We start from the raw sequence: 26,517 nt of genomic DNA on the forward strand, positions 1-26,517 counted from the left end.
AAATGAGATTATACCCTATTGTTGATTAAACTGATTTCAGAGTCTAAAACTAAGAAAAATTAATGAATCATTATACAGAAAATGCATAGTAATAATGAGTTTCCTAAGACTGTTACAATATTTGATCAATAGTGTCCTTATTAAATTTTTTATATTTTTTCCTCTGGATATGGCCAGATGCATATGAAAACAGACTTAAAATAGTTTTGCCTATAGCTAGAAAATCAAGAGAAAAAATGAAAAACTATGTATTATTTATGCTTCAGTGCATATTTGAGATCTATAAACCTAAGAAGTCAGAAACTTTTCTGCACTAATGTTGTATTAAAATGAAATTCTCTTCAAGTATTTACAAATACATTGGCATTAATTATATAAATTATTCTTTGAACATGCTTAATTTTTGACTGAACTCTTGATGGTTGAATTGAAATAGCTATTGCCTAGGAAGAGATCGTCTATGAAGAACAATAGATTTGATGTGATTCCTCAGATAGGAATTCTGCATGCATTTGCCCAACCCCTCTTTTGATGACCACTGACTGTTGGCTCTTGCTACTGTCTGAAGTGGCATAATAATTAATTCAGGAGTTTGCTGCTTTTCCCTAGGATGCTTTCGGGCAGTGCAAGACAATTAAGTCTGTAGAGGAATGAGAAGGAATCTTATCTATTTTGGGTCTAAAGATGTCATAACTATGAATCACAGAGTGGTGACACATGCATTCACCTCTGAAAATTGTCTTTATGGAATTACAGTTGCATTTCACCTCAAAGGAAGATTCCATTCTCATGCACTTTTGTATGGCTTCATCAAAGAAGTAATTCAACTTCCTGATTTAGTTACTGGGAATTCACACACACAAACAGAATTCGACCTTTGAGGCCTATTTCGCAAATAGCCTGTATGTCATGACTCAGAAAATTGCATGAGAAGTTTCTCCTTGAAAAGAGATCACAACTTTTGAGAGTTTGCTTTTCCCAATGCAGTCATCCATCTGCACATGACTAATGTGTGCATGTGGGGGAAGGGTTTTCATTCCCTGGAACCATAATGTCAGGTTTCATATTGTCTGAAATCAGCATCTCTTCCAAACCAGTCATGTACCACTTTCTCTCCAGACCTCCTTCCCTACTGACCATAAATGGTTATATAATCCTGCATCTTCTATTATCCTGCCTGCTGATCCGTGCCTGATGGCAATGCCAGGTCTCACAACACCACACACTTTTGATTGCTGCATTCTAAGCTGCTTAATAAGACAATTAAAAATGATTTACAAATGGCCATTGCAATGCAACTGGGAATCAAGTAGAAAATGTTCTATGTGCTGCAATATTAAAAACATATGCCCTTCAACAGGTCCTTCTGCAGCTTCCTTTAATTCCAGCATTGGTTTATTATTTTTTTCTTGAACTTCTTTGTCAAGTAGTATACTGAAATATTTCCTCTTCAATTATGTATATGTGGAAAAAATTTAAGGAATGTGCTGCTGATTCTAGATAGGTCTCAAAACCAATAGGGAGGGGGAAACTGCCTAGAATTCTGGAGCAGTTAAGAGGTAGTACAAGTACTCCTTCATTAAGTTGTCTCATTCCTGTTTTGAGTGTCAATTTAATCATGGACACATCATCTCATCAGTCTCTTCTTCCCTCTTTACTTGTATTGTTACTGTGGTTAGAACCAAAAAATTTCTCAAGTATTGTGAGTCTCACATCACAAATAATGACCTTGATATTTGATTATAGTAACTGGGAAATTAATCTTCTGTATGTTGTAAATGCTCATTTTTGTTTATTTAACACTTTTTAGCCCACAAAAGTGAAAATTGATATTGGTCTAATATTAAGGTGATTGTCTATTTTTAGTGTTGACTTATTGCAACTTTTCTTAGGAATTATATATAAAATAGATTTTTTAAAAGAACAATAATCTTTGAAGCCAGATATCCTTAATTTTCATTCTTGCTTCTGTTACTTAGCAAAGTATAGAACTTTGAGCTGATGTTACACCCATCTGAGGTTGCATTTTTTTTTTCATTTGTAAAGAGTACATTAATCTGGAGACTCAAATTTGCTGTAAAACTTATAGAAAGCTATCTATGTGAAGTGCCCAGCACACAGTAGGTGCTCAGAAAATATTAATTTCTTTCAGTTCTGCTCAATTCAGGAGACTGCATGATAAAATGTTAATGGCTGTTTATAGCATTCTCACTCTTAAATCCTGGCAAACATGAGATGCTGAGTATTTTATGTTAAAATTACTATTTCAGAACTTGCTTGAAAACTCCCTGGAAGCAGTAGTCTTCCTCACTCAGTGTGGTGATTTTTAAATTACATATTTAATAGATTTTTTTGGTTGCAGTGGGTTAAATCGAATTTTCTTCAAAGTACCATGTTAATCTTTCAAACAACATGCTATCTATGAAGTATCTATTATGGAAAAGTTATTGAGTGAGAACCTACAGGGAATCTAAGGAAGGGTAAAACCTTTATTCTGCATTCTAGGAGTCTGTGATGCAGCTAAGGAGAAGAAGTATTCAGTAAAAGTTGGTATGACTTAGACAAATTATTTAATATCTTTAAAAAGTAGCTTTTAATATGCAAAGTGGAATATTATAGTTGGCATTTCAGTTTTCTTATAATCTTAGAACTCCAACTAAACTAGATATTTATACCTGCATCTTTATGTCAGGTGGGTGTTATCCATACTAGGTGCTACAGATATGCAGCAAAGAGAGATCTGGAAATGGGGAAAGAAGGTATTCATAGAGGAGGTGCAATATAAACTGAGCCTGAAAAGGATAGATTTGGACGGAAAACTCGTTCTCCGTCAATGAAGAGCATAGATGAATATACATGGGGAGCACACCACTTGAACATTTCTGTGGAAGAATGGTTTCAACAAAAAGGTGTCTAGAATTGCCATGCTTTTTAAAAATTCTTTTTCTAGCTTTCTCCTGTCTGTACATTTTCAGAACCTAACTATTTTAGTAGTACCAAATGTCTCAAAAGAACCTGTATTCATTGTGATATAATCCATACAGGAATATGAGGTAGTTAGAATTTCAAGAGAAAATTATACTTCCTTGGTGCCTAAATTAACCTGCATCATGGATTTGGGATACTAATCAGGGACTTCCTGGATTGACTCTCTGAACCTTAGTATCACAAATCAAGGACTGTCCTATCTCAAAATGCTTTTTCAGGAGGAGAATTATTTCTCTTTTCAAGTATGTTTCTGAGAAGGTAGAGAATGCAAATAACCTTTGAGGACCCCTTAAAACTCACAGTCTCCTCACTTAGGGCCCAATTAGTAAGAAAACCCCACTCTACAAGGTTTCATTCTACCCTTGAAATTATACTTCAAAAACATATTCACTGACTTCCCCCCAGGCACAGAAGTAGGATCCATGTTTTAATTTTGACCTTAATTAAACCTTTACACAAGCTGTGTAATCAACTCTACAGTGAGGAAAGGGCAGGTGGAGAGGGGGAAGGGAGGCAGTGAAGTATTTTTGCTCTCTTCTCTTCCCTGAGAGTAGGGTGCCTCAAATTATCTCTCTCCTCTTGGAATAGGGGAATAGGATTTTGAGGAAAGGTCATGGGGAGGTATTATAGCTTATTGTGTAAGTAGTTGAAATGAATACCAGAAGATCATTCTGCTTTCTTCTGTACCTCTCCTTTTCCTTGAGCTTGACTAAAGCAAAGTCACTGAAAGAGGCTTTCAATGGGCCATAATCAATAGTATAACTGACCCTTACCCAACAATTTCAATACCATGCATCATGTCACCATCCTTTAGAATAGAGAGAAGTGAGTTCCAAATGGACCCATCTAAAACATGGACAAGGCTTTTAAACACACCTGATGATACCAGTGGATATGGAGATTGAGTGTCAGCCATTTTTTAAAAAAATTATTTTATCTCTCTTCCTTTTAGGTTCTTGTCGAAAGTATATGGAAACAAAATTCTATTCAGGAGAAATAGATTCCACATCTGAACTTTAAGTTTCTGCATTCTAGAGAGAAAACTGGTGTTTTATTTTTATTGTTGTTTAATTGTTTATTTAGCTTTATTTTCTGTCCCATTGGGAAAATAATTGAAGGAAAAGTCAGTGGGCTCAACTGTGTGCAACTCCAACTTCCAGGAGTAAAAGGAAGATAAATGTAGCATTCCCAGAAAGTCTGTGACCAAGAGGAAATGCTTGACTTTATCCAGCAACAATCCTAAACAAATAAACAAAAGGACACATTCTATATATGACACAGTGGACATAAGAAACACCTTGGTTATGGATGGGAGCATATTTTAAAATATCTTCTTGCTTTTAGCATTTGAGCCAATTATTATTAATGTCTCTATGTAGGAGACAAATATTAAATGTAAAAGTATTTGGGGAAAATTACTGTAGAGAAGAAATTATTTGGTAGAAAGAAAAAAAAAAAAAAAAAAAACACAACTCTAGAGCCATACACTCCCAAGTTTTAACTGTGACTTTTAACTGTGACTTTTAACTGTAATACTTAGTAGATCCCCAAACTTGAGCTACCATTGCCTTATGTGTACAGAACAGATAAACACTTACTTTCAAGGCTTCAGTAAAGAGGTATTGTATTTTTCATGTCATATTTTTTTGGATCAGTTTCTTTTTTTTTCTGTCCTATTGCTTTTATGTTTGACAATATTGAATATCTCCAAAAGAAACCATTGAGGGAGGGGAAGAAAGGAATGAATATAGATAAAGAATATAAGAAAGAAGGTTTTGAGAAAGGACCATACCATACAATTCTAAAATGAAGCATTATAATAAAAAACAATGCATGATCCTGGCATAGAAATAGGCAAATAGATTAAAGGAAGAGAATAGTAATTCAGAAATTGTCCCTAGTATATGTGGGAATTGAATCATTTACAAAGCTGTTATAATTTAGTAAAGTGGTGGGAAGTCATTATTTGATAAATGATAGAAGCACAACTAGTCATCCATATGAAAGGTTTTATATATGTATGTGTATATATTATATATGTTTGTATAACATATATATATATTTAGACCAGTTGAACAACCTAGGCATTGGTTGCCACATTTCTAACCAAAACAAGAATCCCCTAAGCTGTAATAGAAAAGAAAAACAAAAATGTAGACATCATTGCCCTATGTACATGTATGATTACATGAATGGTATGAATCTGCATTGTGTTCAACCATAGAAACGAAATTATGTACCCCATTGTGTACAATGAATCAAAATGCAACCTGTAAAAAATTAAAAGCTAAATTAAAAAAAAATTAAAGAAAAAATTTTCAATTATAAAATTTATTTACTTTTATAGTAAAATATATGAAATTTAATATGTAAATGATATATTTGGGAAATGTGTTAGTGAAATGTGTCCATGTAGTTATAACTACAAATAGTTATAACTGAGCACCCACAAACAGTGCCCTAAAATAAGTGTGTTAATTATTCTCATGTACTAAGAAGCCAGAAGGTAAGCAGACCAACACTCTTCTCCATTCATTGACAGAAAGCTGTGTGTACTCTCTCTCTATCCACCTAGTGCTACTGATAATCAATTTTCATTTCCACATTTGTCACTTAATTTTCACCAAAAGGCTGTCCCACCTTTACTATCAGATCCAATGCAAGGAAGGGAAAAAAAAAATAGGAAAGTGAAAGCAAGAAATACACTATTGGCTAAATTTGCACCTTTCAAAGGAAGGGACCCAAAGGCCTGCCTGGATTTAGGCTCTATACTTTAGCCATCATCGTGTCTGCCCATTTGCAATGGAGACTGGCTAACGACATGTATTTTGTAATTACCTTTGTTTTCTTAACCTTGAAATATGTTCAACCTTAACATTAACATTCTTTTGCTCTGGAGAGAAGGGCAACCTTAATTCTGGATAGGTGGTAGCAGATGTAAAGATGAAGCCACCTCTGTGCTGTCCATAGAACTTCTGCAAACTGTTAACTAATGGAAACACAACTCAAAAGAAAATAAGTGGTAAGCATGTATGAAGAATTCACAGAAGAAAAATATGAATAGCCCTTAAACATATGAAAAGATGTCCAATCTCATTAGTGGCCAATAGAATTTGCAAATTTAAAAGACAATGAAATATCTTTTATATTTACCATCGACACAGATTTAAAAGTGGTAATTCCTCCTGCTATTTGACATACAGAAAACCAATATTAGGCTGTATTTTTTAAAAAGATCAACTTTTGGTTGTCAATTTCTATTAAAATTTTTAAAATATATATATATTTAGTTTTAAAACTCAATATATTTATATGATATAATAAAATAATACACAATATTATTTATTATATGATGCATAATATATTTTTAGTGTTTATACTTACATATATATATAGATATAGGTATTCCCTTTGACTCAGAAATCCAAGTTATGATAATCTGTTTCACTGAAATAAAAATATCAGTGTCTAAACATATATCTGAGGATTTTATTGCATTCTTTGTAGTGGTTCCCCAAAAGAGGAAAGAATAAGTAAATGTTGATAAATAGGGACATAGAATTAAGTACAACTGTAGTAATCATGCTTCCATTTAGAAAAAGAGACTTAATCTACTTTATCTAAACTGGATGACTTAGAATAATTTTTACAATGTATTATGAAGTGTGGAAACAAGATAATAATGGGAAGAGATCAAAATGATGCAAGTTATTATTTGTATTTCTAAGGGTTGGGGAGAAGGGAAGCATTGGGTGATGTGGAATGAATAAAGCAAAATAAACCAATTTTAAATATGTGCATAAGTAAAATAATTTAGAATTCAGCTTTAAAAAAAAAAAACTGATGTGAAGAAGACAAGTCACAGCATGACATGGGTGTACAAGGTCAGTGTAAGATAAAGAAGAGAAAACACATTTGCTCACAGCTGTTCCTGATTAGATGTAAGATGATTTGGGTTATCTCCAATACTTTTCAGAGGACAATTTATAAACTTAAAAAGATCCTTTGTATGTGCTTTACGTTTGTTGACTATAAATATAAGTAGTAAACTCTGTAGAGTTCTCCTTTATAATAAATATCTTGGGTTTTTTTTTTTTTTTTTTTTTTTTTTTAAAGCAGGTGGTTAGTGTGCATTTTCCAACAAGAAAATGGATTCAGTCTACAGGAGGAATAACAAGAAGGCTACAAGACATTGAATGACATGAAAAATTGCATGCATACTTGAAGGGTGTAGGCTCTTCCAGAAAGGGGAAAGACTCTTCAGTGCTTATAATTCTTTCCCAGAATTTTGCCAACCATCTGATTCCCAAGCCCAGAATTTTGGCTTCTGGGCTCTGTTGCTGGCAGTGAAGAAGTGGGATGATGTGTTGTTTAAATCACAGCACTTCTCTGTTTCCTGGCTAAGTTACAAAACAATGTTGTAGTTGTGAAACTGAATGTCATCAGCACACATTTGTGGCATGTACAGAGCATGCATAGTGTGGTAGTAGCGCTCTAGGCAAGCTCATGATTGCATTTAAAATAAGTGGTGTTGCTTCATGTAGGAAGTTTACCAACTAAAGGAAGATAAAAACAAAACAAAAACAACCAAAAATAAGCCAGTAGACTGCACAGTATGACTATTATGACAATCACATTATCTGATTCTGAGCTTAATTTAGGGCCTTGCACATTTTAAATACTCAGTGATATTAATTGAGTGAATGAATGAATGAACCAGCTTGATTGACAGGAACTGGAAAGTCAACAGCAGCGGTTTCGCCTCTTGCCTCACTCCACTAGCATCTATCCTCCATCTACTTAGATGCAAATCCGATAATAGGAACCCCTTCATTCGTTCCCCAGGATTCCAAGTTAGCTTTAAGAATGAGAAAGAGACACTGAATATGAACTTGAGATTGTGCTTTGCTGACCTTGCATGATACTTTCAATAACTAAATAAGAATGCCTTTGAGCGAGACACATAGTCCCTAGCTCTCCTGGAGGAAGTCCCTGGCCCAAGGCGTTAAGTAGAGAGCCCCATCCATAGGCTAAGAACCCAACTTCTCAGTGTGGTGTAGCAGGTTCTTTCCACTTTGTCCCTTGCTTATTATTTCATCTTAAGTCTTTCCATGTTGTCATGTGCAACCAGCATATGCTGGGTCATCTGCTCTTTCCAGGATTTGCCACTTTACTGAACTGGACCAGTTCTCTGAGACAGTTCCTACTATTTCTTTCTATTGAGTTGCTGATTCTGTCCCATTAGCCTAGAGAACTCTATTCCATCCTTTCATGTTTGTAAAACATCACTGCACTAATCATGTTTGTTTTGAACTTATCTTGAAAAAGTTTGGCATTCACTTCTTCATTATTCCACCTACTTATGAATTGTAGCAATTTTCATATTGATATCTATCTACCTATATATTGATACGTGCTCCATGAGATTTATGGAGTTCTCTCTTTGAAATCCTTTAGACGATCATTGACTTTATGTCACAGGAGCCCTGTAATGGTTTCTTGACTGACTGAAAGATGGATGGATGAACTGGATGATAAAGATGAATAAACCATTAAACGAACTAGGGAATATTATAGACCTGGAAAAAGGAAATGTACTGTTGAGATGGCTCAAGAGAAAAAATATTTTTTATTTAGAATTTTGTAGGCTAAGATGAAGGTGAGGATGACTTGTTTAACCTTTTATCTTTAGAAAATGTGAGTTAACATTTGTAAACAGGGTGGATATTTTGGACAGAAAGTGCTGCATAACTACAGCACACTTATTTATTATCCTCTAAAATTGTCCCTTCCTTTGGCATGTTTAAAACCTGAAGTCTGGTTGGCATTATAAATATGCATGAGTTGTTGGGGGAAGAGAGCATAAAGTGTGAATCACACTTCAAACAGACCCACCCGCTCACTCCTGACTTCAAGTTTTTCAGAAGTGTGAAATGAAAATGGTTTTAAAATTAGAAAATGTGCCATCAGAACTTTTATCAGCCCTCAGAGAAAATAAATAATCTCTTTAAATGTGGGGAATGCTGGGGATATTTATTTAGTTAGTTTCACAGCTAAAATGCTTTGATAAGTTTTTGTCATATAATGCACAAATTAATTTTAATGAATGTGGAAAACATATATCTTCTAAAACAGCCTGAGTACCCAATGCTGCAATCTAGGGTTTCTGAGGGATTATTTAAGCCTAAGACACAAGCAAATTGCTTTACTAAGGAAAGAAACTCTCACAGGTGTCTTTTTTTCTAATACACTTGCATTTGAAAAATAATCTTGGAGCATTTGAGGAGTGGGTGAATTTCTGGAAAGAGGCACTTGCATCTTAAATTGCTAAATTTGAACAACAAAATGAAAAGAAATAGTATAGTTTGCTGTTTCAAGTTTCTGTAAAATGGATTTACTATTGTTACTCTTGATTTTTTAAGGAGATCAAGATTGAATTGAGTGTGAATATAGAGGAAGATTGTAATTGATAAAATTAAGGATGATGATGATCTGAGATCTTCTTTATTTTTTATCACCAGTTAGTTTGAAGAATAGTCATTCATTTCAGGAAATTGTGTGGCTAAAAAATGGCTGTTTTGTTGTCATCAAGGTCAGTAATTGAGAACAGGAATAAGAGAGCAATGCTCAGAGTCCTCAACCTTGAGTGCTCCAGCATCACCTGGTGGACTCCATTCAACCCTCACTTCCACGATTCCTGATGCAGTAGATCTAGAGTAGAACAGGACTAATTGCATTTCCAACAAGTTCAAGGGAGATACTGACAGATGTTGCTGACCCAGAGACCATATTTTGAAGAACACTGCTCTGTTCCAATTCTTAAATAAGATTAAATTAAAAAATACACAATGACCACCTATGGTTACATGCTGGGTTCTTTGGTAAATATTAGGGATCTTGGTGAGTTTCTCTTTCTTTCTCATTTTTAATTGATGATAATTTAAAATACCATTTTATTAGCCTACTCTTGTGGAGGTTGGAGTTCTATTATATTCACTAAGTTATTGTTAAACTACTGTGCATTTTCTCTGGCAGTATGGGACAGACATTGTTTCAGAGGAATGGAAAAGCAACGCTTACTTTCATAAAATTGTTGTCTAGCTCTTGACTGAGTTGTAGCTTTTGTCACTAATTTATTGCTATTATTTGAAATCTACCTGTGATTTTTCTCCATGGTTCAGATTGGTAGTAAATTTGAATAGATGAAACCTGATTTAAGGAGATGCTGTCAGAATCTATCCTTTCGGATACATTAAAGATAAAGCACAAGACAGCATGATCATTTATGGGTATGAAAATGTTCACATGCATGTTTTTTATTGATATCACTCCAAGACATACATGTTTTGACTTCAGTACCATTCCAGACACTGGAAACCAACAGAGGCAATGACTTCTTTTTTTTTTTTTTTTCGGTGACATGAATGCCATTAAATCCGCAGTTTCCTGCTAAATCATTAATCTCTGCCCAGGCCCAAACTGCTTCAGCAATTTTTTACCACTCAGCATTTTCCTCAGTGAAAGACCCTTCACACCTAAGGCTTCAGGCTTCTTTCTCCTCTCTTTCTACTCTATTGAGTCTGCTTCCAAAATGGGGCCCAAGGTAAGGATTTATAGGTGAAGAAACCTATCTGAGCTTTATTTTCTTCTTTCATCTGCCAATTGTATTCACTCTTCTCTTTAGACCTGAATAATCTGTTTCTCTACGATCCCAATAGGTTTTATTCCATCATGTCTGCTGTGGTTCATTCATCACTTATTTTCAGAGAGGCTTCTCAGTTCTGAAGTCCCTAAATAAGACATACACAATGAGTAAGAACACAATGCAACAAGCTCTCTTTGCTAGGATGGAAGGCACCAATGGAATCATTATCTCATTGTTAGTGGAAGCATTTTGCAGCATTTCCCTGCTCTTCTCCAATATAGAGTTGAGGTATATTGTGCATCTACTTGGAAGAGAGGTTATCTTTGTTGTTGTTATGTTACTTTTCTTTTCTTTTTTTTTTTTTTTTTTTTTTTTTTTGTTACTGGGGATTGAATCCAGAAGCACTAACCCCTGGGCCACATCTCCAGTCCTTTTTAATATCTGATTTAGAATCAGGGTCTTGCTGAGTTGTTAGGGCCTCACTAAGTTGCTGAGACTGGCTTCAAAATCTTGATCCTCCTGCCTCAATCTCCCTAGTTGCTGGGATTACAGTCATGTGCCACTGCTCCTGGCTGTTATTGTTATTTTTAAATTAAGAATTATCTGTTGAAATTAGTGTCAGGCAGTGATTGTTAAAGTGTGGTTAACAAATTCCCAGGCTCCATCTCAAACCTCCTGAGTCAGACACCCTGGAGAGGGCCCAGAAATTGCATTTTAACAAGTTCTTCTAGTGATTCTCAGGTATATTGGAAGTTTGAGAACTACTTTATTTAAGGATTTGGAATGTCTTGGGGAAAAGGGCAGGACTGGGTGGAGAATATGAAGTCATCTGATTCCTTATGTTTGCTACTGACTTAGTCCCAGCTGAACTTGGTGTCTGCATAAGACATCTGCATTTCATTTTTGCAAATGGCTAGTAGTAAAGAGGATACCCAGAGAGCATTGCACATACATACTCTGCTACCCAAACCCCCAGAGTCCTAGAGACTTTATTCTAAACTTCCACATGGGTAATCCTCAGGTGAAGGACCAGTTTGTTTGTGTGTGTGTTTGTTTTTTCCAAGCGCCCAATAATAACTACCACTGCATTCTATTCTGTTCCATGTTCAGTCAGTACTCCTGGCCATTTGAGGCTTATCCCTAGTTGGGTAAGGTATTTAGTGGGGAGAGTACATTAAGGTTTGCTTGCTTTCCCTTCAAGTAGAATTTATAGATTGCTACAATAGCCTGTGTCTGCCCCAGACCACAATTATAAAAATAGTAATAAATTACCTCTCTTTCTCTAGCTTTTCTTTCAAGCTCAACATGTGGTTTGTGGTTTATGGGGTATTGATTGTGCATTATCAGTTTAGCTCACACACTGACAATTACATGTAGCGCCAAGGTAGTCGTGACAATGTAGTGCAGTTGCCATAGCAATGAAAGCAGTTCTACGGCTGCTACCTACAGCCTGCTATACAGCGATAAACGTGCTGCTCACTTCATTTTAATTGAAATATGAAATTATAGTCTCTAGGAAAAAGTAAATGAATTCACTGCCCATTTTCCCCCTAGTCACACAAACACAAGCAAGAAATATTTAAGCATTTTCTTAAAGGTAAACATCAGATTTTTGAGAATATGTTTTCCTCTAGTTTCTGGAAACAAATGAAGAGTGATATTTTGTTGAATAGAAATTGAATTAGCTCTCATGTCTTTGAATTCTTAATTAACTGCTACATTCATTTTCTACAAGTCTTTCATCATAACAGCCTGTCCTAAATGTTGTATCTTACATAATAGAATCTTTAATAGATTTACTTGCTGAGTGTAGTTTATACCTAAAACCTCACAGCAGATATTGTAAGGGGTTTTAAAATTAACATCACAGGGCACTGTGAAAGCTTTGCATAATTGAGAAACAACAATAAGAAGAAATGTTTATCCACATATGGTCCCACTTCTGTGCCAGTGCCTCTTCAATGTCTTAGATCTAATAATCTTTATGTGGTGGCACAACAACATATAGTAATACACAACCTATAATGTTCTCTATAGCAAATAGAAGGAGATAATTTTGTGCCCAGATGTAAGGAGATTCTACATCAAAAAAATAAATAAATAAGTAAATAACAAATGTAATACAGAAAACAAACCGACGAGATATTAAAATGAAGATGTATAAGTTAGTAACTAACAACAATTATAGGCAAAAGTCCTAAAGGTAAATATGTAAATTATATATAACACCATGTAAATAAAAATGCATATATGAACTTGACCTAAAACTTCTAAATTTGTCAGTGGAAGACTGGGTCAAATCTTACATTCACCTTTGACTTTTTTACTTTTGTAGTCTTTTACCTAATCTGATAAAATGGTCTTATTATTTTATTTCTCCCTGGTTACCTTTTGAAAAATAAAAATTCTAACGGGATGATGACTACCTTCTTTCTCCTGAAATCGTATGATTTCCCTTTCCTACTAGAACCCTGGAAGTCAGTAGGAAGTTTTGTTTCCCTGGATCCTGAGGAAGGTATACTCATACATAGGACAGGCTGACCCCCTAAGAGGTGGGGGATGGCTAAGATTGAACTAAGGGAGGAAGAAGGTTTAACCAAGGGCACCAGGGCTCTCCTTAAAATGTTTACCATTAAATGATAACTTAGTTTTGATGATGTGACCCCAGAAAATGTGTGTTCCCACTCCTGGAGATATCCACAGTGGTGAGGTATCTCATGTGGAAAGCAGGTCAAGCATGGATGGCAAAGTTCAGTTTTTAGAAGGTATAACATGACTAGAGAATTAGATGACCCCCTTCTATAGAGGTGGGTTCTTATTGGAGGTGTTTCTTGGTTGGTTGGATTACTACAAAAGCAAAAATCCTTCATTGATATTACCAATCATTGCTGTTATCCTTATTTCTCATGGTGCTCTTAAGAATTATGACATTGGTGAGGTCATAAATGTAATGTTTATTCATTTTTACTCCCTTATTAACACTTACTGAGTACCTAAACTGGGTGAAGGCAATCTATCTTAATCTTCATGGAACCTACAGTCCAGTAAAATTTGAAGATTGATATGTTGGAGAGGAATGCTACATTCTACAAGAGACCTCTAAAATCTACCAAATTCTTCAGTGTTATCAAATAATTTACTCACCACTAAAATCCAATATTGACTAAATAAATTTTAAAATGGGAACTGACTTTAAAAAACAAACTCAATACAAATAAAAGCATTAAGATCTGAAACAATGAATGAGCAAGTATCCTGACATCATCAGAGTACTTATGACCCAAAGTCTCCATTCAAATTCTACTCTCTGTCAGGTTTGTCAAGCATGTATTTCTATGACGCAATTATTGTTTTAGCCTCAATATGCTTTTATTCCATACTCTTAATTCTAAACCTTTTAGATTTTGCTAAACTTTAAAATTCATATTTTGTATTCATTTGGGTCAAAATGTTTTTCATATGTTAGAGTAAGATTTGCACTAGGATTTGCCAGTTTAACCCATCACATCTCCCTTTGTATAGACTTGCCTCAACCCTCACATAAAATTCAGTGGCTCTTTATTTCATGTGTGGATTTCTTTTGTCTTCATCTGAATGTAACATGGTTGCAAAGGATCAAATCCTACATGAACCCACAGCAATGAGTAAAGTTCCATATAATCCATAAATGTTCAGTAAATGCTTGCAGTGTGAAATTGTAATTTTATACTCTTTAAATAACATTTACTTAAATTAATAAATTTGATATCCACAAGATCAAACTTGTTCAGAATTCCAGCAAATTTCTCATTTGGACCAACTCTTCCCTATAATCACGGAATGCTTTATGCTCACATGATGATCATGTCTGCTACCACCAAAGCTCATCTCGCTCTGTGCCATGACTCTCTGTTTATTAACTTGTTTTTCCTTTACTTCCTGAGATTCCATGGAAACCAGAGGGATTCCAGCTTAAAACCCACAGGTTGGCTTCAGTATTCTGGCCTGACACATCTGTGTGTGGATAGATCTGAAACCCTTCAGTGTTTTTGAGGCCATTACCAGCAGCAGGTCTGAGATTGTAGTAACTGAGAAGAAACTTGAGGCTAGCGAACTAGTGAGAGTCTCTCCTTAAATTCAAAGAAATATCAAAGCAGCCAGAGTTGCCGAGGTGACAGATGGGGCTTCCAAGTGCCAGAGCTCAGACCACCTACCTACACTCAGAAACTCTGTTTCAGCCTTCAGATCCTCAAATATGTGCAGAGTCTTTAATTAAGTGTCAAAGAATTGATTAGGAAAGTTCCTGCAATGCAAGCTCATTGATGAAACCATTTTGCAGGCTGGATGATATAATTAGCCCAAACAAGATGTGAAATCTATGGCGATTTGGGCTACAGGCCAATAATTTTAATTTTATAATAAAAAAGAAAGAAAAGGAAAGGAAACAGCAAGAAAAGATGATTTATACTTATCTGTGGCGGGGGGGGGGGGGAAGAGATCAAAGGAAAAAAGATTCCAAGGTAACATTTGGCAGAGATGGAAAGTAGCTTTAAAAAGTTTTCATTATGAGAGTCAAATTTAGGAAACCTGTATCATCTCTAATTTTATGAAAATTGGCACTCTGCCAATAGTGTCTTTATTGGATGCAAAGATAGTCCTCAAGCTAAAATCTAACAACAGATTCCAGGCTCTTCGCAGACATTCATTTAAGGCACATTCCCCACACATGCTAACTCAAGTTCTCTGGAGGACAATGAAGAAGATCTCAACAATGAGGTCTTGCTAACCAGGAGAGGCAGGAAAATGTGGTGTAGGAAGGACAGGTTGAGGGTAACTGTCATGTTCAAAGGAACATGTCATCTTTGGAACTTCACTCTTACCTGGATTTAGAAATTCACTTTTTATTTCCTTTCGAGATTTTGTCAGTTAATTTCTGGCACTCCTCTAAGTTTTCCAGCTGAATTCTGGTTCCAAATCACCTGGAACCAGACTACTTGTGTTGAAGATTGGACCCGCCACTTACTATCTGTCCTTGCATGGCCTCATAAAGTGGGGATTCTAAGAAATTCTAATAGAATTCTCATGTATAATAGGGTTTCTGTCTGGAAAAATGGTGCTATTCCATGAAATATGGAATGATATTTGGCTGGCACATTAAGTACTCAGTAAACACTGACTATTTTATTCCATTCCATTATAGTGGTTCAACCTGAAATTGAAAAAAGTTCACAGTAGACAATTCTACTAAGATATCAAAGATGTTACCCCCCCAAATATTTCTTATTTGTGTTTCGTAAATATGGGGTGAATGGAGTATTTTTTAAAAATTTTGTATTACTGTGGGATTTCTCAGACATTTTACTATACAGGAATACATTGGGCATATTCAACATAGCTTATATGCCATGTTTCTTTATCAGAGTAGCTTTCTTTTTTAATGTACCAGCTACTAACATCTCCAGGGAATCATGTTTGGAAAGCACTAGACCAGTTATGATAAGGTGTATTTCTAGAGAAGAGAATAAGAGAAGAATTCAACTCTTCAAAATTTCTTTGTCCATTAAAGGAAAAAAATTCCACGTGTATGTAAACAGTAAAACCTCTCACATGTGAGAATTGCATTTCTGTGGTAGGAAGACATCAGACTTCTTTAATGATAACCTCCCAACAAGGAAAGGGCCACTTAAACCTGCTACATTTCCTAGCCATCTCTAAAGGCATTGCAGGTTCCTTTCCTGGTGACTCTATGGGGAATCCATGATGTGGACTTTTCTGTATTCCAACTGGCAAAAAATATAGATCAAACGTTTAAGGCCATTAACAAGAAGTTAAATCAGGAACAACGCTGATATAGAAGCATTAATTCAAGGTAAATGCAAAATGCGTTGTGACATCGATTCTGGCATTTTTCTCTGCTCCTAATAGCTTTGAGCATTTGATCTATATGTTATACAGACCTAAATGAAGGGAAATAAATGCTTGGACAGATTCCCTGTGATCAAGTTTCCGTCTGTTTTTCTGCCTTGGTGGTGAACTAAGGCCACAGGCTTCACTGGCCTAGAACCATGATAAAATTGAGGATGTCAGCTGGAGTACCAAAGCGTGGTGGTTGCAGTTATCAAGCCTGTAAATAATTTCTTCTTGAGTAATTCCAAAGCAGTGTTCATGAGCAGAGTGGGAGAATCTCTTTGAAGCAGATAGGCAAATTTTTAGAGCTGCTTAGCAGTTTTCCCAGGTGGCAGGAGTCATTGCATTATTACTTCTATTATTAATAGCTAACATTTGGTTTGGGGACTATGGCTAAATAGTTCAAATCCATTAACTCATTTAATCCTCACAATATACCTAATGAGATAGGAATTATGGCTATTTCCATCATATAGAAGTATCTGGAGCTAAAACAGATCAAATGAACTTTTTCCTTGGGTTCTGAGTAAATGCCACATTTGCCCCCAGGTAATGGCAGTTTTAGGGATTAAATATTCTAAAGGGTGTGAAGGCATGAGGGGAAATAGCATATATTTTCTTATGTACACACTAGATTTGTATAAGTGATGAAATATTCCAACAAAATCCTTCCAAACATTTCAACAACTGACGCTTCTGGGATGGGCTGAAAATCATCTCAGCTGGTGGTACTGAGCTGTTGTTCCTGAGGATCTGGCTCATGCCCTGTATGTGTACCGTTCCCCAGATCTCTTAGCACAGTGCTTTGCATGAAGCAGAACCTCAGGAACTGTCTGCCGAGCACACAGATGACCACTTCCTCTGTACTCCATCAGATTGTGCCTTGGTGAAGCATTGGTAGATTTAGCTTACCTTTGCTCAAGGTTTTTACCATAAGAAATCATCTAGTGTTTCTGTGATTACATATGCCTCCTTATTCCTTCATTCAACATTGCAAAGAAAACACCTGTAACATGCCTTGAGTCACAATTAAGAGGAATTACATAAAGTCGAAAATTAGCATGAAATTGTTAAATTCAATGCCTTTGCTAATGAATTAAAAGTATTTTTTTTTTCAAAATTGGTAGTGGTGGTGGGGAGTCTTTCTAAATTAGACGTATTTCTAATTCCTTCATTTCAGATGAAGATGCTAACCCTTTAGCCTGTACCACATATTCTTTTGTTCCATAGAATATATGTGGAAGGTAGACTCTCTAGCAGGTATCTTACCACAAAGTTGGCCTTCATAGAAATGTTTCCTCTTCACAAGATGTCCATGTACCTATGGTTAATGGATCTACAGGAAAAAAGGTAATTTATTCCCCCAAACAAAGCCATTAAGGCAATTGAGTCAAATAATTGCAAACTGTCCAGAGGCGCACTTGCCACCCTTAAATCTTCAACAGTTGAATTACTGCAGGAGGACACGGTGTTCCACCTGGCTTTGGTAAGCATCCTTTGCTCTTTATTCAGGGTCATGTGATTTGTTTTGATGGGCACAGTGAATGAGTGAGGAAGAAGAGCTAAAAGAGGCAAGGGCCAAGCTGCTGTCCCAGTAACCTGAAAATCAAAGAATTTCCAAAGCAAAGTTCAAGTCATCTAGAGATTTTACTTTGGTAGCAGACTTTTGAAAAATTCCTGTCCTAGCAAGATATATGCAAGGTAGGCCTGTGAATATGATTTTTGTGTAGTGACTCAGAACAGTCGAAAATGTAAGTCCATTCATTGTGAGTACAATCCCACATTATTTTGTACATGGAAGAGAAGAGTCATATAACTATGCATACATAACCTATTTCACAGTAACAATAAAAACGTATTTATCGATTCATCAAAAGGGAGACAGGTTTGTTGTGTCTATTCAAATATATTACACTGTGATTTTTCTCTTCCTTGAGAAAAATTTCCCTGAAGACAATTTATGGCAGGAGCAAATATTTACATTACACTTGGGTATATGTTCTGACTAGGAAGCACATTGCATTTAGAGTTGGACTATATTGGACATTCCCTGAAAAATCCTCTGAATGGAAGTAGTATTTCATTTACTGATTTACTCAGATTTCCCTATAATTTTCAGTGATGGTTACTTCCAGTAGTGCTTGATGAACCAGAGATTGCATCAAAAGGGAGGGAGGAAATACTTTTGTCATGGAGACATTTTCAGATTAAGTTGAAAAGACCCATAATCCTTATTGAACATTTACTTTATTTTCATGCTGCTATTCTTGACAGTCAGTAAAATAAAAACTCTTTCTCATTTCACTGACACATTTCTGTTTTTCTTTCTTTCTCCTCTCTACCCATTCTCTCCCCAGTGCTCAACACTTGTTGAAAAAAAAGATTCGATCCAAATCTTACTTATCCATACTTATGAAATCTGCTTATTTTAAAGACATTAAGCATTTTAAAATGTGGGGTTAACCTCCATTTATTGTCTTATGAATGTTTAGTGGTCACTTTTTTTTTTTTTTAATGCAGAATGCATTAGGGACATTGCTGGCATGTGACTATCTTCATGATTCTGATGCACTACTAAAGGTCAATGTCCAAATTCTGATAAGATTTAGTTTCTCTATATACGCCAAGGTTATAGACTGAAAGAAGTCATAGTCATTGCAGTTACCAATTGAGAGAGTTTTTGAAAACAGCAAATTATTCTGGAGTTCCGCTGGAATTCTGAACCTCTTAGTGGAGATGCATGGAAGGGGAAGGCAATTTGATCTGGTTTATTGTAAACCTTTTCTTGCTCAGCTTTCTACTGTGTGGCTTAGAAACTGTTGAGAATGAGTACCAGTAGGCATTATGAAGGAACCATGCTCTAGCAATATGCCTGAAGTTCTCAGGGTCTGCCCTTATAAACCCTGCACATAATGAACTGCATCACAGCCAAAACAGTTCAGCATGAATTAGACTTGCACATGCATGATTTCCCCACTGAGCTTCCCATCTTCCGTGAGTATTACGTTTTGGATATGGTATGTCTCCAATCTCGTGTATTCAAAGTTGAAGCTTTGGGTAAATAATTGGATCATGAGGGTTCTGATCTCATCAGTGGATTAATCCACTGATGGCTGAATGGCCTAATGGGAAGTAGGACCTAGCTAGAGATGGGATGTAGGTAGGCCACTGGAGGGTTTATCTTCTCTCAAGCCCCTTCTTCTCTTTCTGCTCCCAGGCTGTCATGAGCTAAGTAACTTTCCTCCACCATGCCCTACCACCATGTTATTCTGTCCCATCTTAGGCCCAGAACAAAGGATCCCTCTGACCATGGACTTTTACCTCTAAAACCATAAGCCAAAATAAATCTTCCTCCTTTAAGTTGTTTGTGTCAGGTAGTTTAGTAACAATGGTGAAAAGCAGACTAACACAGTGAGCTGAGGTCACTTTGAGCCTTGGGAATAGTAACTAGGCAAGAACAATGGTCAGCTGAGAGCACCTAGCAGTAAGTACTTTCCTGTGGCTCTTGAGCAAAGACTTGTGTGTCGTGTGAGTAGAGTTGCCATGCCCCATCATGAGAGACACATGAAGAATGGGGAAGTCATCATACCTGTATTTCAGAAACTGACATAAGAACACAGCCCAGATACCAATAACACAAATTTTGGAAGCAAGAAGCAAATTGAAATACAAAGGCATAGCCCAGAGCCAGAGCAAGGGCAGGTCAGAGATTCATAACAGATAAAGACAATTTGTGTGCCTGTTGGCCTGATGGCAGCAATTCAGAGAGGCGGTGGTTCAGGACTGCCCTATGATTGGGTACCTCCAGCCTAATCTTAAAGGAGTCATAAGTCATAGTATGATGGGAGGGAGGGTCAGTCTGAATTCTCACTTTCTTCATCTCTACGTACTCACTTACATTGGGGTCTTGGCATAATGTGTCTGCTAACAGAGAAAAAATTAGAAAATGCCTGAACATTGAAGCATTGTGCCACAGGTGGGCAAAGATAAGAACTTTCCCTTTAGCAACAGTAACAACAAACACTATCAACAGCTTCTTATTTGCCAAGAAATTGACCTAAGACCTTGAAACATTGAAGCAACTCAGAACAACCTACTGAGACTCAAAGAAGTCCAATTTGCCTAAAATTACACAGAAGCCTGTTAGTAGAATGTATATTTGGCTGCTAATATGTTCCCACATAAGGCAACTGACTCTCTCACTTGTTATGCGGCATATTAATATTCCTCTGGCATGAGTAAGACTTTTCCCACTTAGCAGAGAGAACAGGGGACCCTTAAAAGAATCTCTCATAAAGGTGTTCAGGCAGTTGACAAACCTAAGGTGACCCCAGAAAGGACAGCATTCTCAAGGCCCTGGTTACCTTCTACCTGAAGGTACATTGAGTAAGATCCAGATGCTGAAGTCAAATAGCTGGTCTGGGTTGGAAGTCCTCTCATTTACTTGATGTAGTTACTGAGCCTCTCTCACTATGTCTGTGATTCTTATTCTTTAAGATGTTAAAATACTAGGTATAATAAAAATGCCTATTTGAACGACGGTTACAGATATTAAAGCTCTCAGCTTGGGTGCTTACCACAGGATAAAAACTGAATAGTAGGCAAGATCATGTTCATTGTTGTCATCCCAACAAGGAGCTAAGCAGGAGGTGTTGGTCATATGTAACCTTGAGGTGGAACATTTGAGGTGGTACAGTGGACCCCACAGGAAGTGGGGATGGCTTAAGTATATTTTCTAGTACACACATACAGTATTATATAATATTTACCAAACCAGTGACATCCAAACCCTAATTCGTTACGATGAAAGGAAACTAAAAGATAAATGTCGCTTTGCTTCCCTGGCTTTCAGAATCACACAGATGTCCCCAAAACTAGTTTTTCCAGCTCTGACAATTTGGAACTTATTCTTGTTGACTACCTACTCTTGGGCTGGGGATATAGCTCAGTTGGTAGAGTGCTTGCCTCAAGTGCATAAGGCCCTGGATTTGATCCCCAGCACCACACACACACACACAACCCACCTACTCTGTGGAAAGTCTGTCACTGGGCAGAAGGAGTGGATACATTTGGAGAAGCAATATTAAAAAAAAAAAAAAAAACTTGCATACAATTTGTTTATAGAATTAGCTAAAACGATAAACTTAACCTTTTGGCTTCTTCAGAGAAGGTTATGTATAGAATAATAAAAAAGGCACATGAAAAGAGTTCAGCCTCTGGGAAGAATGGTGATAACATAAATATGCTATAACTCTAAAGAATAGTGATGTTTAAAGGAACGTAAATTAAAGAGAACACTAAAGGGAAAAGAGAGATGGATTTTACCCTCTGGATCTGACTTTGGTTTTAAATTGCACAGGCAAGAGATTGGTTAGGGAGATTTATTCCAACCTTTAGTTGTGTATTAGCAGTGCCATAGAACAAAGGATATGGTTAAAAGGAGGAGGGAAGAAATATGAACAAGCAAAAGAATGCTTTGGAATCTAATTTATTTAGCTTGAGATTATATCACTATTGTGCTAATCTTTGCATAAATCATAGTCCTAAGCATTTTAAGGAAGCTTATATTACAGTATGTTTTCAATTTTGCAAATTTTTAGCATTGTTTATTAATTATTACAAGCTCTGAACATTTTTAAAGCAAAAATCATTTATTAATCAAATGAAATTGAAGTTCTTAGTGACCAAAGTGCCTAATGGGTAGGCAAATAATATCTGTTTAAACATTCAGTTAATCACAGTTTTATGGAAATACCTTGAGAAGATTAGTGTAGAAAAGAATTATAAATAAATGAAGTGGATGGTGATGATATATGGTACATTGGAGGAATGGGAGTCCCCAAATGAGTAAAAAGTTTTCTAATGCATTTTCCTTGAATGATAGTGTGTCCTGGAATTCCTACACTGTGGTGCCCTGTTGACCCCTGAGTAACACTGCTGCACAGGAACATGTTTGTGATGTTCATTCATTCTAGGACTTTGTTTTTCAGAAGGCAGATGTGATTAATCTAACCCAGCAGATACAATCCTGTAAGTGTATTAACAGGAATATCTAGTTCCAGACTAAAATCAGAAGTATTTTAACTTTTCTCAAACCTTTAGGCAATGATATCTAAATGATAATCTGAAGTGATGAGTAGAATTGTCAGAGACTATGCTTAGCTCAACCATATACCTGTGGGAGAAACAGCACTGTTTTAGGAGAGGTGTTTAGGATCCTTAGATAATCAGTCCATCAACTGGACTCAAGATGCTGATACTACCTTTCTTCCCAAATTCTGCTCACCCTCCCCTTGTGCTTTTTCCAGTGATTGCTCAGATTTTCTCAAGTAATGGCATGCCTTTACTTTCTTTGACATGCAAAAATACCAAACCATCTTTTCCCTCCTGTTACCCTAGAGAAGAAGGGACTGCCTAGCCTTGGGCTAAACTGTGAAGCTGACAACATTTGTTTTGGCATCTTCCAAGGAAACATATTTGGTGTTTCACTGAGGCATCCCAGGAATTGGGTTCTCTGACCTGAAGAGCAGTTCTACTTCTGGGAATTTCTAGCACACCAGAAGGTAGCTGCAGGATATTTTTGTGTGGGTAGTTTGGAAGCCGGCTGATGCTGTGGGAGAAAATAAGGAAAACGCAAAGATAGCCTTTAAAAGACTCCCACAAAACAAACCAGGGGTTGTGCAGTTTTATTCCCAAGAGGTCTCAGTGTTTCTGTGTGTTGGCTGCAATTTCTTTACATCATAGGCACAGAAAGAAAATGCACAGGATACAAATGAAATGTCTGTGCTTAAACCTGACTTTGATTTTCAGAGACAGTCTTCCCAAACCTCCAGGTCTCCAAATGTGATGGGCCTTCCAGAAAACACATCTTGAGCTCTGTTTGTTTATTTATAGTTTCCAAATTCTCAGACATCTGATGTGATGAACTGATTTTTTCTATTTTAAGATATATAGTTATTTTCTGTGTAGGAAGAGGCTATAAAATTGCCTTTCACCCTCTTTTTCTTCTTTTTACTTTTTTTTTTTTTTTTTTGTTGCCTTTCTGCTCTGTTTTCCACATTCCTCATCACTGTCAAGACTGGTAATTAATCAAGACTCAGTCATGGGTGGCTCTTTCTCCCTCCCCTTCTTATCCCATCTTTTTTCTACCTGAGTAATGAAGGATGATGCCTCATGTCTTGAACCCCCAGCTCCCTTTCTGGGGACACTCAAGTCAGGTCCCATGATGAGAAGTTCCAGGGATAGAAAGCACTGAGAATGACAAATGTGACTCTCAGAGCCTGGGCATTCAGGGGTGGATCTCTTGATCCCTAACAGTGGACACCATCCATCTCTCCATGTCAGGAGGCCTTAGGGGAAAGCAGAAGCAAACTGCAAAGAAAAAGTTCTCATCCCTGATTTCACTTCTCACGATGATCTAGGTCTTAGCACCATAAGAAACCTGCAGGGACCTATGCAATGGCACTAGAAAGTGATGAGTCTTGAGTGTTTCCTAAGCTTTAGATACCTGCAGGCCTGAAAGCACAGGTGTAGGCACAATTTTGCTCTTTCTCCGGTTTTGATTTTTTTCCCAAGTCTTTGGAGGGAAATGGAAAAAACACACTTTGAAAAAAAATTGACAAAATATTCTTTTCCCTCATAAGATTGCTTTATGTCTCTGGACACCTTAAGATCCAATCTATCCTCTTATTGAATGGTGGAGATTAAAAGGACTACTTCCCCACCTATCGCAGGGTCTACAGTTCTGCTATTAAACATTCATGCCTTTGGGTTAAGATGTGACATCCCCAAGAGGCCCCAGGAGAACAGAAGCGATTCCAGGTAGAATGGATGATGCAGTGAGACCTGTATCCTCCCTGCCTTTCTATGCATTAGTAGGTCATTTGGTATATAGCTTGCTGGTCGACAGCATGGGCCTGAAGGAGTAGAGAAAAACATAATTAACTTGAAATGGGTTGGAAATGAAAGTAATATCTCAGAAAGGACAACATCATCTCTGGCAGCATTGCTCTCTACCATGGAAAGAACAATGAAGCAGTGAAGGGCCTATTGGCAGATTGAGGCAGGCTAATGAAGTGGATGACTTTGGAGCCTGAATCCCATCTGTCTTTGATTTGCACAAGAACTCTCAGTTTATCGTGGTGTACTAGTTGGGTTTTCTTTGCTTGTTTGAACTGTTTTATGGAAAAAAGGAAATATATTTTAAGAACACACAAGTGTCTTGTGAAATTCACATTAGGTCAGGAATGTTATTAATTCAATTCAATTAGCTGTTTACACAAACATGCCTTATTAACATACAGCAACAATATCTCAGCAGCATGGGAGTAAACATTTATTTTTCCTGGAGCTGTGGGTTGGTGGAGGGTCGGCGGCTTCAGGTTTTGCTCCCTCTTCTGGGTCACTCGTGGGCCTGGGATTCAGCTGCAGCTCAGGTGATAGAGATATTTCTCAGATGGGGTGGGTCACCCCTACTGTACATCTCTCCTTCTCTTCCTGTGTGCAGCCAGCAAGGTCATAAAATTTTTCTTTGTTTTTGCAGATTATTCTTTGCTTTTTTCTGGCCCAAATGGTTAGGGGGCAATTCTAAATCTCAGGTTTTTCCATATCAATTTATGAGAACAGTGAGATTGATATGCCGAAGTCCCATTCTAAAATCCAGATAGAGCATACACTTAGAGCATGAGGTCATATTAGGCAAAGGTGATCACGTAGACCTGCTGTAACCATCTGGAAAATAAGAGAATGGGAAAGAGACAAAAAGAGTATAGCACATATTCATGACATACTGATTGTCTGAATTAGTTAATTTGCTAAGCGTGGAGATAATGAGGGGATGGTCCTCACTAGCAGCTTTCACAGAATAAGAAGACTCTTGGTAAGTTGATCAGGGCAGTCCTTTGAAACTGCTTCTTGATAGAAAGACTTCGGACAGTTTGTCCAGAGCTTTTTCTTTCCATATTCTATTACCTTGCTAGGTCTGCAATTTATTTTTTCCTCATTTCATGATTTATTAGAAATTGCAAAGGATGCTTGAATGAACTAATGATAAGCCAGGCTTCAGATTCAGGTTGGTGACTCTAACCTCAGTGCCACACGGTCCTTCAAGTTATTGTCTTCGAGTTCACCCCAAATTGACTTACCAACATTGATATCTCTCTTCTGGACGACACACAGGCCTTTTCTCTATTTGGGATGGTCTGTCAGTCTTTCCCATGTATCAGTCCTGTCTCCATGCTTTTCTGGAGGAGTCCTATCAAAAATATTTCCTCATTACTTCTGATCACTGAATCAAGATGTATCAATTCCTGAAGACTTCATCTCTGTCCCATATTTTCCATGACTCCTTTACCAAAGTACCAAAGTACTTTGACTAGTCCATTAACCACTATATCTTCCTTCTCTGAATTTTTGCCATTATCCTTTCAAAGTCAATGACTGCATTTAACCCCAGGTTTCCTTGGATGCCTCTCTCTCTTTCTCTTTTGCACTGCTTCTATAGGCTACTAGACTCCTTACTCCTTTATCAGAGGCCCCAAATGTTGTGCTTCTTTTATGTTTCCCATAAAGATCCAAAGATAGCCATTCCAAGAGTAGGTGTTTAATAAATGCACATTAATCACCTGATTCTACTGTTCTCATTAGAATATCAAAGTGATGGTTATTCTAAAATCAGAAGGCCATCTGTCATTGTTCTCTGAATTATCACATTGCTTACTCAAGTTTCTGTACTCAGTCTTTATCTCTTTCTTTCTAGAGATGATTTTTCACTCTAAGGGCAAGTTCTGGGAGTGAGACAGACTTCTTTTACTAGGCCATATATTTCCCTGTGAGTCTGGTAAAATATGGATGATCCAATAATGTCTTTCTAATGTGATTTATATGAAATGGAGGCATTTTCTATTTCCCCCATATGTGTCCTTGTTTTGAATTGCAAATATTCAGCTTCACGTATATTTAAAAGTTATTTTGACAGTATGTAATGTAGATTTAAAACA

General features: G+C 36.7%; 1 protein-coding gene across 10 annotated transcripts in view; it reads left to right on the forward strand.

Annotated features, from left to right (window-relative positions):
- The window catches only part of Nrxn3 (neurexin 3), a 1,546,128-nt gene that overhangs the window by 925,509 nt on the left and 594,102 nt on the right, over window positions 1-26,517 (forward strand). The window lies entirely within an intron of this gene.

Source organism: Sciurus carolinensis, chromosome 2 (genome assembly GCF_902686445.1).
Source record: "Sciurus carolinensis chromosome 2, mSciCar1.2, whole genome shotgun sequence".
Lineage (NCBI taxonomy): Eukaryota > Metazoa > Chordata > Mammalia > Rodentia > Sciuridae > Sciurus > Sciurus carolinensis.